General features: G+C 40.2%; 1 protein-coding gene across 4 annotated transcripts in view; it reads right to left on the bottom strand.

Annotated features, from left to right (window-relative positions):
• Positions 1-19,192, bottom strand: part of OTUD7A (OTU deubiquitinase 7A) — a 105,866-nt gene extending 86,674 nt beyond the window's left edge. For 2 of the 4 annotated variants that reach the window (XM_090148747.1, XM_090148751.1), the window contains exon 1: positions 19,123-19,192. The gene's annotated coding sequence lies outside the window, so the exon portion shown is untranslated. Of the gene's footprint in view, positions 1-18,952; positions 19,030-19,122 lie in introns of those variants that run through there. The other 2 variants (XM_090148749.1, XM_090148748.1) reach the window with 2 other exon arrangements.
• Positions 19,193-19,997: the final 805 nt, after the last annotated feature.

The following is a 19,997-nucleotide window of genomic DNA, read 5'->3' as shown; positions in this document are numbered from 1 at the left end:
ATGACAGTCACGTTAGTCATAAACAAGTTCCAATACTATTTGAATGACTCACTTTGACACACAAAGTATTGAAGATCTTCTGATCTGAAAGAATATTTAATTTGGGAGAGTAACTTTTTCAAATTAAAATAACCAAAACAAATAACTTGTTTTAATTTCTCTGAACTAAAAGGAAGAATTCCATGGGATTGTCACTTATACTCAAAATGTCACAGCAATGTTTTTCCATTCCTATTTTCCTATTTTATTAATGTATTAATCCATTTTATGACTGAAAAAAAAAAAAAAAAAAAGGCACAGCTAAGTGAACAGATCTACAATTAGTTTCATTTTCAGCACCCAGTTGTAAATTTCTGATTTTTGAGAGTTAATTCTCTAATGTCCATACCCAATTCAGGTTTTAGTTTTAATAATTGAAACATAAGTACTTTCTGAAGCCAAAATGAGTGCAAAACAAATAAAGCACTTAGAGAAATCCTCAACATAGAGAAAAGTGCTATTGATTCCAAAGAGTGGTAGACTCACAGACATGACAATAATGTAAGCGGGGACAGGGTGAAGCTCTTGGGTTCCAGTCCAAATCTTTCACACCGATGGCTCTAATCAAGGTCCAAAGTCTAAATTTAGGTGTCTAAAATTAAAATGGCCTGACTGTCTAAGGGGTCAATCTCCTGTATCTTCCAGTTAATTTAAGACACAGTAGGGTTACTCAGTTTTATGGAAAAAAAAAAAAAATCCAGATGAATAATAGTTCGTATACATAACTAGTTTCCTAACTTTAAGGGCACATACAACCATTTTCTGGACTACATCAATTTTTCCTAAAGGAGAAAACTGTGCCTTGGGGACAGAGGTCCTCTTGTTCACATTGTTCCCAATACCGTAAAACTTTATTTCAAAAACAACCAGGCAAGCATCTGTTCCCTTCCAGTTTATGCAAGTTTGACAATTATTTCCTATCCATTCCTTGGTACTTTTTCTGTCAAGGAAAGAATGAGGTAGAACCCAGAATACGAGTATTAATCCCCCCCAAATATCTAGTAAGCTACAGTTAAGAATGACTGAAGAACTGTCACAGCTGGAAGATGAAAAGACAGGTTCATAGGATGTGGATATTTATGAAATACCCAATTCCAAGTGGATGAAAACTATTCAACTGTCATGCATCACTTTTTTTTATTATTTTATTTTTAATTTTTATCATCCTCTCTTCTCAGTCTCATGAGAAGTCTTTCATAGAACCATGAAATAGAAAGCTTTAATTCATCTTTCCCCAACAAAAAAGAAACAGCCTCAGACGGATTACAAAGATAACATTCCTGGTTGGGTCAGAGGACTACTGGGGACTTCATTTCTATCCCATTTCTACTACACACATAAGAACACAACTGACACACACTCTCCACTTGCCTAGAGAAGATGAGGAGCTATCACATTTCCTGGCTACAGTGCCTGACTAGCTCAAGCCAAGGATAGATGTGCTGCTAGTATTACATACTTGCACTTCAGCACCTGATGTATCAGCTAAGAAGGTGATTATTATAATCATTTTACAGATATTCTTTATGAGGCAGGAAATGTTTTAATAATAGGAGATCTTAGATAAGCCAATAATCACACAGCAACTCTGCAGGAACCCCAAATTCCCATTCCCTGCTAGGTTTGCTACAGGAAACATCACAGTTTTGTATATGATGTTCTTTGTCCTGTAGAAACAAAGACTATTTGTGTCAGTTCAAATACTTCTCACAGCTGCAAGTTAGTTTGTTGGTTTTTTTCCATCCTAGGATCAAAATCCTCATTTTTTGTGACATACATTTTCTTGCTTTACCTGTAGTAGTCTACACAAGCTATTACTATGCAGTGTTCAGATTCCTCACGAGTGAACAACCAATCAATAGAACACATTAGTACTGCTGTAACTTTCAACTCATTGCTGACTGGATTTACCCTCTAAGACCAGACAAGAATTCTAGGCAAACAGTACTGGCACCAAAGAGCTGATAACATCTTGGCGTTCAGACGGTTCACCACAGCTGAGATAAACTATGTGCAATAGCTGCTAAAGCTGCATTTTGCTAACAGTAACAAAACTGTTCATTTAAAATCCAGTTTGTCACTTGGTTGAGCAGTATTCCATGCTGAATACATCCCACATCAAAAATGGCTTGAGATTTGAGGGAGAAACTAGAAAGTGATGATTGCACTCTAACAGCACAGCACTGCAATGGTTCTACACACGTTGTGCTTTTGTGCAAACAAACCACAACAAAAACAAAACATCAATTATGTATCATTAGAACAAAGCCAAATTAAATCAATCAAAGGCTACGGTGAAGAGCATAAAGAAACGCCCTGCCCAAACCACCCTCTATAACCACCTTGCCTCCCAAACCCTCCCCATCAGAAAAGTGGGCTGGAGCAGTGCACAGCCCCCACTACAAGCTACATCAGCAGCATGATCCTTGCTGCAGCTGGGGATGTGCACCTGGAGGAGAAACCAAGGCCCCTGCAAAAACCAGGTGCTGCCCACCAGGGACAGTAAGCTATCCTGCTCTCTGCATACACAAAAGCAGACAGGCACTTGTCCATACAATACGTGTATGTATGAATTAATTTTTCCCTATCTGAATGGCATATCAACCACTTAGTAGCCAACATCCCTCTCTGCCACAAATAGAGACAGCTTATTGTCTAGACAAAGCGTTTAAACTGTACATAAAGAGTGATATTTTACTTCTCTAAGGGTTCCTACCCCCTTTTCTCTAACCAATTAAATGAAAAATAACAAAATATTGGGACATCCCCTTTGGTTCTGCCACAGAAATAGAGCATACTGCCTGAGAGGTACTGTCTGAATTTCTTTTCAAATCACACACTGGAGGTGGTTTTGATCAGCACTGTGGTAAGCACAAATTGTGTTACTACTGCTTTAGTTTCAGTCAGCAGCACAGTTCTTGCAGTTAAGAAGTTCTCAGTGAAAGTCGGTTGTCAGAAGCAGAAAGGATGCTAATCCAACCAGAGAAGCAGCCATACTCCATATTGTTGTCTCCTGGGAGCATCAAAGCCTGCTCCTTGCAGGGCCTATGGCATGAGAAAACAACCACTTTTCTCATCTCTGAAAGCTGTCCTTCATATTCCTAACTGTTTTCTACTCTGCACAGTCTGCAGAACTGCAGAAAGTAACTAAGAAAGCACTGTGTTGCTTATGCAACTTAAGCTAATGAAGTGCATTAATACTTACTTCAAATATATAAGCATTTTAATCACAGAAAATACTCTTTGAATGATAATAGAGAGGTACAAGAGGGATGCTTTTAGACCTTTAACCTCTAATTAGAGTAATGCTTTCTACTTTCTGAAATCAATTACCTCCAGCCACAAGCTAGCAGCCAGCTGTTGCCCCTTCTCCAGCATAGCAAAGATATGCCTGTACATTAAATTATCCAGGAAGCACCAAAGAAAAGGTCATCAATAAAAAGTTAGATGAAATGTTAAAAATATATACACCAAAAAGCATAATAAAAAGACACTGTATTGATAGAATTAGTCCATCTTCCTCTTTAAGTTTCACATGTGTATCTTCACACAAATAATCTTACAAAAGACCCCCTCACTGAGTAAAGAACTGTGCGGTTATCTGAAATTTGTTGGGTGAGGTATTGCAGCAGGTGAAAGTTCTCACCTTATGTAAGATGCCAAATAGTACAAACTCTGAAATTATCACAAGATGCAAGCTGGCAGTCATGCACTGTCCCTGCTGTTTTGGTATCAACACAAATTCACATTCTTTCCCTGTCAAGATATCTCATATATTCAGTACCTTTAGGAAAGGATGTCTGGTACTAGAGATCAGAGTACAAGGTGAATGAAGGTTTCCCTAATGGCACCAAACACAGCTTTTAGCATAAGTACATTAGCTGTTGTAGACAAATGAATAGCTTAAATTGCAAATGCTAACAGGCAGCAGATAATTGGGCGTATGTTTGCATCTGTGGCTGAATGTCTGATACTGAACTTTTGAACTCTCATGTAAAAGCTTGGTGCTTGCTGCAATCAGTAGAGGCTGGCTGTAAATTTTGAAAACACCTGGAACAAACAGAATTAGCACCTCACGAATCCTCCAATAAACACAGAGACAGAACATGCAATTAAAAGGCCAGTCGTGTACCGTACTTCCAGACACTAGCTAGATAATGCATGAAAATATGGATTTGGGTACTTAAAAAAAACGGTTCTCAGCAAGTAGGCAAAAATAAAACATAAAAATAAATGGCCAAGATAGAAGAAAATAAAGAACCTAGCAGGGGCAGAGAGTAAGGCAAAATCCTGGATATCAGAGGGGCACAGAGAGCCAGGAGAAGCCCAGAACCTCAGCCAGCAATGTCCAAGACTGGTAACTACGAGCAGCTGCAGAGCTCAAAGCAATGTGACTTCCTACCCAGCCTTCCCAAACCTGCAGTGATGCATCTGGTGGGATACAAAGGCAAGTCCTAGTGAACACGGTGCTGGCAACAAAGCAGCTAAGTGAGTATGCAAAATGAATCAACCACGGTAAATGCTCAAGTCTTGTGGGTTTTTAAATGAACTCCAGTATGTAGCTCCATCAGAAGCTGGTTTCTGATGTTTCATCTGTGTCAGCTGTAATAATTTCCTGTTCATTCTGCTTTGCAGGCTTTAATCTACCTCCTGAAGACCACCAATTAACAATGGTTAAGCAGACTTCTTTCACCATTTACGACATAAAAACAGAAGGGAAAAAATAAATAAAACCCCCTAAATTAGAAAGTATTTATACAGTTAAAGTTACTTCATAACTGCAAGCCTCAAATAACTGGATTTAAATCGCAGAAACATTATTAGAAAACAGCAAACATTCTTCTGAAGAGAAGTACATATCGTACTGCTACTTGCTACCTTGTGGAAAAATGTAGCTGAAGCTGAAAATAAAACACTGCTCTAAAATTGAAGTTCATAATTAATAACAGAAAAGGTTCTGAATCCATGGAAGGGTATCAAAGAACATTATTCCACAATTTCCATTTCAAGTATCATGAAAAGAAGCAGGCAGAAGTATAAAAGCTTGGGCAAAAAAGAGCATCTTAGTCTCTTGGGACTTCATTTCATGCTGTAATTGGTGAAAAGTCTCCCTTAAAAGGTTATAAATGCCATATTAATTTCATTAGGAAAGCCTCCTGTGGCATATTAATTTAGCTTCTGGCACTGTTATTGCATCTTTTCGGATACACAAAATCTTAGGAGGCAATTTCATTAACAGTAAAGATCTCAAAAAAGCAACTATTTTAAACAGATTGGTGATAATTCAGCTTGGAAGCATGCATGTTTATTAATATACTCACACTCTTCTGATTAACAACATACTGACACAGCAAGAGACAGCAGGCTGTGCTATTGAAATTACGTTATCTTCAATGCCTTTGTCTTTGCAAAGATTGCACCAACAGCTCTCAGAAGATTAATGGCCTACTCCTTTATTTAAGGCAGATACTCATCTTTAGTGATCACGCAAACATTCTGAAGCTAAGCATGAAATTTAACATCTGACTTATCTTACGATGCTACAAAAGAAGACTTTTTGCCAAGCACTTGCTCTACACTCAATACTGTAGGTAATTCTAGACATATAAAATAGTCTAATTGCCAGTCTGTACAACAGCACTATCTGCTTCCCAACCCTGACCTTAGTTCTATAACATGATTTATACAGGCAAGCCTTTGAAGCTACCTACGGTCTCATCAGTTACTAGAAGCCAATAGGACCTTTTTTCATATGATAAAATGTAACTATATGTAAAACAAGTTCTATGAAAATAAGCATGCTGATACTCATAAATCTCACATCATTATCAAGTTCAAAAATACAGCATGTATTCCGTCGCATTACATCTCTGTAAGTTCTAAAACCTGCATAGGATTTCCTGTTAATTGAGTGATCCCAGGCACAGCTATCAGACAGTTTTCCTCGGACCATCCTTCAAACACATGCCATCCTTTCAATTCTGCTCAGTCATAAGAAGACAGAAGAGCTGCTTTAAGGCACAAAGGTACAAGCTGTGCAACCAGAGCTGCTGGTGTTAATACATTTGTGATATTCATCTAAGTCTGTAAGTCAGGCCCAACTATCTTTCTAAAGAGGATGTTAGCATTCAACTAGACCTGTAGTTCTTTTAAGCAGAAACTCCACCACTAAGTTCTATACCTATCCAAGGCATCTCTTCATCAAAACAGAAATTCCAATGCAGTTAATAATGGATACAAAGTCTGGTACCCATTGGTACATAGAAACAACATCTCAGAACAAAAAAAACCCATATAGATAAATGTACAGTGAAACTTACACACTTCAGGGTCTTTCAGCCCTATCCCTAGCAACAGCCACACACATCTCGTTATTCTTGATACACTTTCCCATTCTTCGGGCAGTTTCATTTCCAATTTTTCTTGAGAGGTACCAAAAATAATGTTTAGATCCACAGCAGTAAGAGTAAAGTGTAACTGGTTACCAATCAAATACACATCACAGAACAATTTTCAGGAAAATAAGTAATTGGAAATTACATTCCTTTAGAATAGAATGGAAACAAATTAACAAAACAAGATAAGCATTATTAAAATGAAATAATTTTAAACCCATACCAGTGTGAATACGCAGAAAAGAAAGGCTTGGAATAGCTCTGCACGTGGGACTCAGGCGAATACGGGTGAAAACACAGCATGAATACTACTTTCCTTTCAATAGATTATCTTCTGTAGAAAACAAAACGCAGGTATCCCACAGAATCACATCTGACCAACCAGCCCTCAGACCAGGAACCTGGTACTCATAAATTCTGATTATTCTTACCAAATTGTAATTATTATTGAATCACATACCGTTTATTTTAGATTATAAATTCAATTTGTTGTGACCACGCTTCATTCTATTCCACTTTAAAAGAATGCCTGCTTTTTAGGCTACCATCTGAGCTGACATGAAATGCTGCTTTGCAACTTATGAACTGTCTCCAAAAACACTCTGCTTATTAACAGCAGTGTTTGCTCAAACGCTCTGAAAATCAACAAACATTTTCTCACTTATGCAATTGCTAGAAAAAAAAAAAAAAAAAGAAGGCATACAAGGAATGCCTCAGAGAATGCCTTCAGTTATCTGCCAGAGCTTACAAAGGACTAAAGATCTTAAAGTACGGGTTTAAATAGACATGTCTAAGGGCTAGGAAAGCACTTCTCATCACAAAGTACCGAAGTACACAGAAAGCTGATGAGGCTTTATGGCTGATAACCAGATCCACTGTTATGTGGGTTGCGTTTTGTTGGTGTTTTTTTTTCGAGTATTGAACTAATTTTTTTTTATTGGGGGTTTCACAGCTTAGCTATTCATGAAGTGACAACTTCATGCGGTGTTTTGATCATCAGGACAAGAACTTAAAAATTACTTCATATGATCTAAAAGCCTAAATCCGATTCTAAGAGGTTATGTGATCCCTTATGGTACCATACTCAGCTTCTCAAGTGAGTCCAGGAGCTGTGGAAACTTTTAAACCACTTTCTCTGACTGAGCTACTGATATTTAAAAAAGAAAAAAAGCAACCATTCTAGTCCCCCTCTTCTTCCAAAACACAAACCTAGAAACATGTTAAGAACTGCCACGTAAGACTAATGTTCTGCTGCAAAAACACTGATCAAAGATACACCAAGCCACTGTGCCTTTGGAGCTGCAGCCTGCTTTCTGTTACATTTGGTCAAATTAACCCAATCCTGTGATATTTGCACAGGTAGGAAGACCCTTTCATGAAGAACACACTATTTCATTTGTGAACTACCACTAATACACTTAAAAGAAATACTTATTCTTAACTGTAATGTTTCTTGTCAAACTGTGAAATCCTGCTACTAACTTCTGTAAATACGACAAATCCTCATCTTATTTAACATGCATTATATGCAGTGACCCAATTTAACAGTGCAGGGCTTGAAGAAAAGAAGAACTGTTAGGTCTACAAATATATAACATCACTTCATTCCAGCCAAACAAACAGTGGGAACATGCAAAAGCAACACAGAATGAACACTGCATCTTATTAGCAGCTCTCTGCACCCAATTATTCCATTAAACAGGTTACGAGCTCTTATATTCTCTAGCTGCTCAGGAATTAAAAAAATTAAAAAGCAAATAAAAACAGCACCTCTTCTGGCAAACTAATGTAGGCTGAGCAAATGGATTTCAAATAGATTCCTAAAACTATTTTCTAGCTCTGTTCATTCTCAAAACAAAGTTATAGCAGTATTTTTTTTCCAATCACATGACAAGGTTCATATGATCAACTAATAGACCAGACCTATGTTAAAAAAAAAAAAAAGCAATTGTGTGAGAATTTAAACATTCAGTAGTTCTTCTGAATAATTATTTTTGCCATTTGCCCATGCCTATAAAACTGCAGCTACATTTTTGATAACATCTTTCCTTCTTATCAAAACCACTAGGAGCCCCTTATAAGTTTATACATATACAGGCTTTCATACATACAGCTTTTGCATTTCATTGGGTTTTTTTTTAAACGTAGGCTGGAAGATCAAATAAAGGTCATATTTTGCATAAGCATCTGTATGGAAAGTTAAGTTCTGCTTTGATGTTTTAAGCCTTCATAACAGTAGCAAACTCCATTCTTACTGCTGCATTTAAAGAAATGACAGACGGCGTGCAGTGCTCATTATCTCAAGTCATACAAACTAACACCACATTCATTTTTTCATGGAGTGATGATTAAAAAAGATAACCATAACCTACCAAAACTAAATTGCACTTATTAGAAAATCTTTCTTTTGGATGTCCAGTGATCCAGGTATAAATTTAAATTACCTCTTCTTACGAATATGAAATTCCTACCACTACAATACTGGTAGGGTACAGGCTCTAAGGCAATCTGTTCATTCTTTAATTCCATCAAATGAAATAAAATTTCATAGATGCATCCAATGAAGATATTTTGGTTTGAGGATAAAACATGCCCAAGAAATCACTCTACCCCAGTGAATATACTGATACAGCATTGTTTCAAGCATCGCAAAGTAGAACTTTTACCCATACACATCAGTCATGACAAGTGTTTTTACAACACCCAGGACTTAACTGGAACCTTTCTGACAGCAAAGGATTTTGTTCTTCCAGATGTGAAAAGATTAACAGTAAGGAACTTAAACGCCAGCCACTATTCCTCCATTTCAGCTTAGATGTGCTTTATGGCACAGCTATTCCTTCTGAGGTCACCTTCTGCCAAAGGGACTCAGAGAACCCCACAACCCAAAGGTTAATTTCTGACATTATTACACCACAAGAGGTTTGGGAGCAGTGCATAGTTTGCTTCTGTAACTCGAAAGCTCCAGATCTCTTTTTCTCCTGTTCTCAGAGTGTGGTAGCACAAGGCCACCTATGTCCCAAGTAATTTAAGTTATAGTCAGAATCTTTTTCTCCTTCACTGCTAAGTCTCAGATTTGTACTGGGGGAAAAAAAAAAAAACAAAAAAAAAAACAGCTCACAAGACTCATAAAAACAAAACCTTCCTGCTGTTCTCTATGTTCATATAACTTCTACAGGACAATTATCAGGGTAAAAACAGCCATTGGGTCACTTATAGCCACTGTGACACACAGCACACAGAGTAAAACCACATACTCTTCAAACCTTTTCCTCTCAGAAATAAAGCACCTTTTAGGGAGGAAAAGGAAAGATATTCTGTTTTTCTTCTGTGTGTTGCTTTTGAGACCTTTTCTCTCATGAGAACACATCCTTCTACTTATAAGGGTTAGCAAAGTGTTGTATATTAATTGGGAGATACGTGGAATGAAAGCCAGCAAGTGAAGAAACCATTTCTCCCATTTTCATGTAAAGGATATTTTAGGAGACAAAACTGGAAGAAAGAAAATGATAATGGCTCCATCTCAAATTTCATATCAATGAAAGTCAAGATATTATCAGCTACATACACTCACCTTATCAACTACAGATACTTACAACTGGGATGCTCAGGCATGAATATTCATTCCCCTGGTAGCACAAAGCCAGTGATTTATATTTCTACATTAATTGAGGTCTACACTTCAGTACACAATACTCTGTGCTCATAATAACTTATTTCAAGCACCTGACCTGCTCTAGCTGAGGGAGAGCAGCCAAACTACTGATCTTCAGCTGGATGCACATTCCTCAGACTTTGCACTATGACTGTACCTTGCTTATCTGCTGAAATGAGCGTATCATCTTTTTGCAGCCACAGGGCTTCCAGGCCTGTACATAAGCAATACATCATAGCAGCACGACACACGTGCCAGTAAATCACTGCCTTCAGAAAACACAAGGACAACTTGATTAAAAGATTCCTCAGCGTGTAGCAAGCAACAAACATTCTGTAGCACGTGCTACGATCACAGACAATAGCAAGCTCAAACAGACTCAGATCCTATTGTATCTTCTATCATAAGCCCTGAGCTGCAATTCCCAAACTACCATCCTCTGTTTGACCCATCTTAGTGTACCAATTACATGCATTCTCCTTCTGAAGGGTAAAGAAACTGAGCTAAATACTTGGGGATAGATTCAGCAATAGAAAGAGGGTATGTTCTTTTGCAGTCCTGTAAGAGACAATGTAATTATGTTCCTTGTTTCAAACAAGGTAGTGTTAGGCTTTATGGTGCTACTCTTTCTTATGCACATAGCTCCTGTATAAATGTCAGAAGAAATCCTGAACAATGAGGAATGAGAAAAATGCAAATTGTGTTGCCAAGGAAGTAATACAGACATCTAAATGTGGTTTCTTCAAGAGAACTTCCCTTTCTGATGGGTGAGAAAGAAGTGCAACCTTCACAGAATGTTTTTTTTTTCCCCCACAACCCTTAGCCTGTTCCTTCTTGCAAGAAGTAGGCATCCTTTTACTAATCCTGATTAAATTCTGCTTTGGCCATTTACAGTCTGCCTATTAATCTTTGTATTTCCTGCCCAAAATCATTATAATACCCTTACTCTCAGTTTTGCATCTTAAAGCAGAGATACAAGCATGATTATAGACATAGAAGAATAAGAAAATCAGTAAAGCATGTCTGGAGCCTTCCAGATGAAGAGTTATTTATATCAGTGCAAACAACTTTCCCTAGCTTATTTAAAACTCTGTCTCTAAATATCCATCAGTGAAGAGAAAAAAGAAATTCTAGCATAGCATAAACGCAAGAAATCTTCAAATATAAACAGATAGATATGCAAATTTTGTCTATCTGAGGTCCCAGCATATTGCATTCATACAAAGAAGCCTGGGGAACAAACTGTCTAAGAAAAACACAGCTTTTAAAGGACCTGTCATTTCATGTGTTCCTTACTCACTAAAAGTCATCCACAAAAACAGTCTCAAAAATTCCTTCTCCCTCATATGGGTCTTCCAACACAGAAGAGACACTGCATAAAGGCCAAATATCAGAGCAACTAATTTCCCCCCACAAGGATATCATAACAATGCATAAGGGGATGTGAGAATAACTTGTAGGACCTCACCTCTCTGAGGCACACTGCCACTCAGACGTAGAGCTTCCCTAGATTGACCTGGCACTAGGATGCCCTTCCACGGTTTTGCTTCAAGTCTTGCTTTTTACAGTTACTGAAAAGTCAAACGTGAAACATGTATAGAAATTACGTGAAGCATCTCAACTGTTACTTTTGTTTCAAATTCCAAATTTTCTTGTTAACTTTTTACCTTTGACTTCAACCCTCAGCTGGGAAATGATCAGGCACTCCAGTATGTACCATTCATGAAAAGGTTACTCCTTTCCGATGGCAATTTTTTTGTTTGGTTGGTTTTGTGGTCAGGTTGGTGTTTTATTCATGGCAGTTGTTTGTTTTGTTGTGTTTTTGCTTGTCTGCTTTTGACAGCATAAACTTATCAACCTGCGTATACTTTATCAGCCTGAATTTATTTCACGTTGTCTTCTCAGCCTCCTCAGGAACACCACTACATTACACATTACTCATGTCTTCCCATGTGTGCTGAAGACCATCTACTCACAACACTTTGGTTTGGATCCTGGTCTCAGGAATTATTCTGAATAGAGCACACAAGCTGTCTAAGCACAGCATCTGACAGTCTGTGTTTCCTTCTACAGTTTACTGCTTACTACAGTCTGAACCTCACTAATAAGCTCAAGTTCACCACCATCCAGTATCCAACCTCTAAACTGATCTCAGTGCTGACAGTGAATATTCTTTAACAAAGGACCAAAGCTCCTTAGCAGTATTTTAGAAACTCTTAAGACAATATAAGCACTTTCACAGAAACTTAATGAGTATATATCTAGAAGACATACTTAGCATCACTTCCTTCATGTCCTTGCTTAGCAATTTCCAATCACAAATAAGCACCTGACACAGTTGCTCACCAGTAACAGAGAAATGACTCATTCCAACCAGAAGATAGAACAACTCAAGTCACAGAATGCTTCTGGTACTTTGTCTCACTGCAATAGAACTCAAAAGAAAAGGAACAAGCTGATCAAGGTATTGTCTGTTGTATGTTCTTATTTGGCATTCTTGTATGTAATACAAGATAAACATAAACAAGCATTATTAATTGGTAGCTGGATGAGGTTTCCAAACTATGTGTATAATTAAGATGTGGCTGACCATTCACTTTCAGTTTTCTTAATGTGCACCAAAGCAACACACATCTTACATTATTAGAAATTATCTCACTTAAACACTGAGATTTTAGACAGCATCATATTTTCTCAAGCGGCAACTCAAAATCAGTACCTACCTACATTCCCACCTCGCTAAGAAATTCTGAAAGATATCTAAAATTTTGTAGCCTTGGGCGTGTATGCACTAAGTTTAGTCAGGAAAAAACATAGTCAGAAAAAAAGTACTGGTCTTCCAGAGTAGCTTCCTATGACTGAAGTGAGATTCAGTTCACAATTTGCATGGTTCGAGGCAGATGAGCCGCTTTACAATGCCAGGTTCCCAAGTTAAACCTCTGTCATTACAGTACCTTGAGGGCTACACAGATGCTGCCTAACGGACACAGTGGTAACCTTTCCTTGCTGAAAGAGCGTTTTTGAAGAAAACTATGCTTACTGTACTGCTTAGAAAGTAATTACAGTAGAAGAACAAAGTGACTTAACAATGAAAATCAATACTGCAAGAAAGGCTTCTACTCCAGTGCCCTTGTTCTTGAGACTAGGAGCCCGTGGAATGACTTGCCAGCCACTCATGCAGTCAGTATTTAGACAGGACCAATACAACTGCAGCCTGGTCTGCTGTAAAATACAGAGCCAAGGAATTCATTCAATAATTTGTTAATCAAGAATATTACAGAATTTCATTCCTGCTGAAAAATGCAGAAAAACTTAAGACTTTTCCTAATTCAGACTTCTGAACAGGCAATGATTATTTTACCAGTTTCTATGGTACTATCACCATGGCAGCTAGCCATTTTAATCAAAGGCATTAGAACATATTTCTGATAATATCAGAGCAACGGCTTCGAAATATATTACTTCTCGTGGCCACACGCAGCAGTAACAACTTTGTAAATTTCCGTATGACAGAGGTCATTAATGGCATCAGCAGTCATCAGAATTAGAAATGGGATATTTCGAGCATCTAATAATGAACAAGTTCCCAGTGTTCCTTATTCCAACTCCAAAAACAACACTGGAAATATAATCATCGAATCAAAACTTCTCTTCCAGGTTGCTTGCTTTCTACATGGGTTTTACCTCTTCTGTGATTAACTAGTCTCTGCATAGCATCACTCAGTGGATTCCAAGAAAACATGCAAGTGAAAGAAAACTGCCATGGAACACCGAGTAACTGGAAACACTGACAGATAAAGATAGCTACTCTCACATTAAAAAAAAAAAAAAGCTGTTCTCTGCACAGGCTGAATGGTATTGAAGCACCACATACAAGATTGAAATTGTGGTAAGTGTGCTGACAGATGAAATTTTAAACATACAACGTGAAACGCTAATTTCACTAAATTTATCATGAATTATTTTCAGATATGCTCACACTTGGAAAAAAAAAACATTCAAAAATACCTTCACCGACTGAACTCTTGCATTTTTTGCCTTAAATAATCAGTGCCACAATTCAACATTTTAAAGCAGCTTTTAGCACTACAGCACAGCGTCAGTGGGTAGTGACTTTAGGAAGCCTCCTCAATCTGTAAAACAAGAAGAATTCACATTCTTGTATGTAACCTGGAAAGCAATAGAAAGAAGTGATGTATATATCACGTAAGCTTGTTCAGAAAGCTCACTGCATTTAAAAGGTCAGAGCCAAAGACATTACATTTAAAAGCAAACCAGCTCTAATACCAAGATATACTGCAGAAAGACATAAACAGCAGATGTGAGTACAGTGAGATAGCTGGTCATGCACTTCAGCAGTGGCAACAGTGGGTCAGCTCTGCCCGTGCACATTACTGAGTGCAGCATGCAGCTCTTGCTCATCACTGGCAAAAATGCATCGCTAATGATGGTGACTGGGCTGAAAAACAGTACTTAGTTGCTGAGAATTTGCACTATCAGATAGATAGTATTACTGCACTCTTTGTATGTGCTGCAGTTTCCACAGAAATAAACCGGAGGTGTTATTTTTGGAGCAACTTTCACAAACAATAATAAATACTAAACATCAGTACGATTTAAGCTGTCGCTCTAAAATACAGATGGCCGTGGGGAAGCAGGGAAAAAAAACATAAAAAAACTCCAGTTTGAAATTGAAAAGCCAAATGATCCATTCCTAACTCCATCAGAACTACACGACATGCCCAGAGTTGGCATGTCAGATATTGATCTGCATGTATGGGACCTCATACAGGGAGACCAAAGATTTTTTGTTATCAGACAGTGATAAAAAGCAAAATTGTCCTTTGTGAAAAAAACAGCAACCAACCACTTCTCCAAACTTCACAGGAAACTACATTTTCAAACTATCTTAAATTAATATTCTTGTCTTGAGATTTCTGTTCAGGTTTTTTTGTTTGTTTGTTTTGTGGTGTTGGTTTTTTTTTCCCTCAAATTAAAATGAATTTCAAAATGCTGAGGCTGAAATATTAATATTAATAGAATTTCTATACCTTTTAATTAAATCTAATAAATATGTCCAACAAAGAATTGTTGTTTATTTCAGAAACAAATGATGCTTTTTGAACAACTGAAAAGACTGATTTGACAGTGACTGAAATTACACTGTTTAGACATAAAACCAGGATTTCTGGAATTTTTTAAGCTGAATTCAATATGCAACAGTCTGTACTTCAAGCTTAAATCTTTTCCAAGCATCCATCCTAAGTACAATAATATTCTGCAGGAAAGCACCACAGCCCTTCAACAAGAAGTCACTGGTATAAACATATCCGAAAATGGACAGCACTGACCCCAAGTAAAGGAATAGCAAAAAGCTGAAGCAAACTGAGAAGGAGACTTGAAATTAATTGTAATTAACTTTGTCTCTTCAAACTACCTAAGATTAATTCAAAATACTCATCACAGGTACAGCTATGTTATAAGTCAGATCTCCCACATCTCCAGTCTCCCCAAGATCATTAGCTTTCCAGTTTTATCCCCTTGAATCAGCATCCGGGCAGCAAAAAGACAGACCAGAAAATAGCTGATGGTGAAAAGTTGTTTGTTACAGATACGTGCATATGCTAATTAATCTGCCTTCATAATTAAAATTTGTTTACTCACAAGGAACTGCAAACAGTGCTACCATCTTACTGTGGATGCTTGGCTTCCTCAGTTTGGTGTCACATACCATTTTAGCAAACCAATGATTAAGAAATAGAGAACAAAGTAATGTAACATCTCTATCCCACCTGAACTAATAAAGTTCTACCCATATATAAGGCTGTACTGCTGAATTTTCAGTTCATCTGAACAGCCACGTTTTCATTTCTGCTCCTAAGAAAACACCAAGTAATTCGTTCAGGAGGTCCACATGTCTTTTAGCTCTACGTCTTAGCTCTATGAATCCATGTTGGTAATGCAGTGCATATTAACTATAAACGAATATTAGACCAGAACTCCTTCAAGAAAAAGCCTTTTCTACATCTTTCAGTCTTTGGTTTATCAGCCGCACGTTACATCTTAAGGGCTTGCCATTTCTTTAACCAGAAGTTTGTTTAATTTTTGCCTAATATGAGTCCTAATACATTCATTAAATGCAAGTCAAAAGGAGGTTCAGATTTCAGGACGTTTCAGGCAATACAGAATACACTGAGCAGACAAAGACTTCACCACAGTAAGATCTGAAGTATAGACTGCCTGGTGACAAATATTCTGCAAGTTTTCTTAGTGCTTTCCCACTTCCAACCTCAACTTTCTCTCCAACAACACACTACTGTGTGGGCATATCTTGACAGAATGATGTTCCTCCTCCAAAGGCTACAGCAGTTAACTGCGTCTTAAGGCAACAATGAGCTAAATAACAATACATGACAACAAGGTCACAAACACATTTCTTAAACTCTTACGTGTCTATAATGTTTAACAGTATTTAAAATGTTGGCAGATACCATTTGTTGTCTCCAAACACAAAAAATGGTACTAAAGAACTCCTACAAGAAATGATACGTAAGTGACAAGAAAACACCACTGTGATTTAAGCATAGCTTCATATCACAAATTCTACATCTAGTACTTCGGCCAACAAGTTGCTTTTTTCCTAGCAAGTAAAAAGAAAGGCAACAACTAGCACAACGGTTGTGATGGGAAGATCTGAGTCAGTGTTCATATACCTGCTCTCACATGGCCCTACAAAAATCCTGGCCTAGAGACCCATTCACAGAAAGTCTTCTCACTCCCTGACCTTTTTGCTGAATCCACCAGCATGAATACATGTGACAGCTGCCAAGAACTGTTAGAGATGAAAAGGCAGAGGCTTACTAAACACCTTTCCACCTGCTCATCCTGCACACTTCAAGTCTACAACATTCAGCCATCATCATCCTTACTTACACTGGTAAACCAAAACTAAAGCCCTCCAGATCTTATCTAGAACATTACTCTTTTTTTTTGTTAGGGATGTCACACTACAGTTAATCAAACAAGCAATAATTATATACATATATTCACATATACATACATATGAAATAATTAATTTATTATACTTCAATGCTTAACTAGCATCATGTTATTACTAGTTATTAATTACATGCGCATTTTGCTGCCCTAAAGATGACTGAGCTTCCCATAAACTACTTTGTGAACATTTCTATTCCATGTCGTATCATTAGAACCAATAAGAAAAAGCACACAGCAGAAATACTCCACACCACAACTGATGCTAGCACCTTATCAAAAGCCTGCAATAAAAGTACTGCAGAGAAAGGTGGGCATATTCCCACTCAAGCAGGGAAACTCCAGCCTGCCCTTGTGGAAGCACCAAATGTACACCTGGCCACAAACTGGCTTTCTTCCAGATAAGAAGGGAAACCATTTAGACAACCCACAACAGCATAAAATGGAGACGGACTCAGCTTGAGAGCTATCACTCTCATTTTAATAACAGATTATAAGAAAACAACACTTTTCCTACCAATAGCACTTTAATTTCAGAAGCTCGAGATCTTTTCCTTTAAATCTGTGCCATGGCAACCTTCTCTGAAGTCAATGTCACCTGTAAGGACCGAGTTAAAATGTGGGCCAAATTCAGCACGTTAGTTTCCTTTGAGCTTAAAGCACTGCATTTCATCCTGTATGTGATTTGAGTCGTAAACGCTGTGTCCAGCAACGTATTATCAATCATTCCAGGGCAAAATACTTGCCCCGATCATTAGTTTCAAACATTTGTCTGAGATGAAGGTCAAATGGGAAGCATGAAAGGTTTCTTTCTGTTCACGTATACATTTACATCTCTACACTAGAAATGGCAGCACCACTCAGGCCTGAGGAGTTTGTTAAAATGCAACACTAATACTTGGTCAATTTTGAGGTGCATTTAACAGACAACAGGAAAGACCATTCCCTCTTGCAGCGTGGAGTGTGCATGCCCACAGCCATGGCTGTCACGGTGCGTGTACAACAGGGACCAGGATGGGAACTCACCGTGACAGAGCTACACAAAAGTGGTCAGTGATCTGCTTTTTTATTTCCAGCACTGGGTCATGAGGGGCTCCGCACCATTAGTGCGGACAGACAAGCAATGAGCTCCAGAAAGAGCTCAGAAGAGACATTTCCTACAACCTCCAGCATAAGCATAGGGGTAGCGAGCTTTTAAATTCAGATTATGTAAGGTCGCGTGCCTCACTGCATTATGTTTTACATGCACATTACCTCTCCCTGCACAGAATCACACCCTGCCAACTCCAAACAATCGTTATCTGCACAGATTCCACAGCTCTTCCAGAGACAGAACAAACAGCACACGCACATCCCACATCTACCTGACTAAGGTCGGCTCCCCACACGTCCTGCCAGGGCTGAGGAAGCACGGGAGGGAGGAGGCACCGCCTGCCCACAGCGGCCTCTCGCCCCAGCAGGACCCGAGATGCGGGCTGCTTTCGGCAGAGCCGCGAACGCGGGAGCGAAGCCGGGCCGAGAGCCTGCAATGCAGAAGCCGTTCCCGGAGCTCATCAATGAGCCGGGGGAGACGGGGCGGGGGCAGAGCCGGCGGACCTGCCCACATCCCCCGCCGCGGCAACCCGCGGTCGGGCCGCTCCCGAACGCCGGCTCTGCCCTTTCCCGGCCGAGGCTTCGCCCTCCGGCCGCCCGCAGCCCCGCGCAGCGGGAACTTCTGCGGCAAGGGCAGCCGGCGGCAAGGGCACCTCTGCGGGCCGTGCCGTGCCGAGCCGTGCCGGAGCACCTGGGCCACCTGCCGCCGCACGACCCCGGCCCGCCGGCCGCCCCCGCCGGGCGCAGCGGGGGAGGAGGGAGAAGCGGCTCCTACCTGCTGCCGCCGCTCCGCCCGCGCTACCCGAGCTCCATCTTCCTCTGGCCGGTGGGGGGGGGGGGGGCAGCGCCCAGCCGCCTCCGCCGTCCCCCAGCTGCCGCTTTCCGTCACCGCGGTCCCCCCACCCGCCCCGCAGCCGGCCCCGCGTGCCGGAACGCCAAACCCACCTCCCGCCTCCGCCGCCTCCTTCCCATGAAGTCACTCACCGGCCGCAGGGGCCCTCCCTCCCCGCGGCTGCCCGCAGCGGCCCCGCGAGCCGCCCCGCCCCGCCCCGCGCCCGCCCCCGCCGCAGCGGCACCGGTCTGGCCGCGGCCCGCAGGCGTCGCGCTCGGCAGCGCCTCGGCCCCCGCCCGCCCCTCTCCTTGACGGCGGCGGAGGAAGGACGGCGGCGGCAGGCCGGGGCCCTCCGACCCAGCGGCGTGGGGCGAGCGGCCGCTGAGCCGGGAAACCGAGGGAGAAGAGGCAAAGAGCGAGGGGCTGCCTCCTGCCCGTCTTGTCCCCGGGCGTCCTCGCACCTCGCCTTGCCCTCCGCAAAGAGGCTGTGCTAGTCTAGCTACTGCTTTTCACACGCCTTCCGTTGCGATACTTCGCATTATTATTTGCTTAAGGGACAGCAGTAGAGTTTACTTCAGCCCGCAGCGACTTCTCAGGTACCCCGGTTCCAGCTACTCTATGTATACAGGTGTAGTCCTTCAGTTAAATCCTCCCTGCGCCAAGGCAGTCTCTCACTTCCACTTTTCCAGCTGAAAAGGTGGTGGTTAGGGACATGCCTGTGGACACACCTGAGTGTTGCCCTTTTCCACTTCCAATCACTTAGAAAAACTAAGAACATGGACTTATGCAGAACACGTGGCAGAGAAGGGAAAATCATGGGTACAGGAGTCTCTGTCAAGAGAAACCTCCTCCCTTAGAAACAGAATTCTCGACTGAAATTGGGCTGCTACAGATGATAATCAGTTACAGATACAGCAGCACTAAATCTTCAAGAAGTCACAAGAAGGAAATGAAATATACCGACACAGAACATCCAGGGAGGGAAGTA

This window comes from Phasianus colchicus, chromosome 12, assembly GCF_987193195.1.
Source record: "Phasianus colchicus chromosome 12, bPhaCol1.hap1.1, whole genome shotgun sequence".
In the NCBI taxonomy this organism is placed as follows: domain Eukaryota; kingdom Metazoa; phylum Chordata; class Aves; order Galliformes; family Phasianidae; genus Phasianus; species Phasianus colchicus.
The sequence above is the reverse complement of the archived record's forward strand: the minus strand, read 5'-3'. Positions and strand labels throughout refer to the sequence as shown.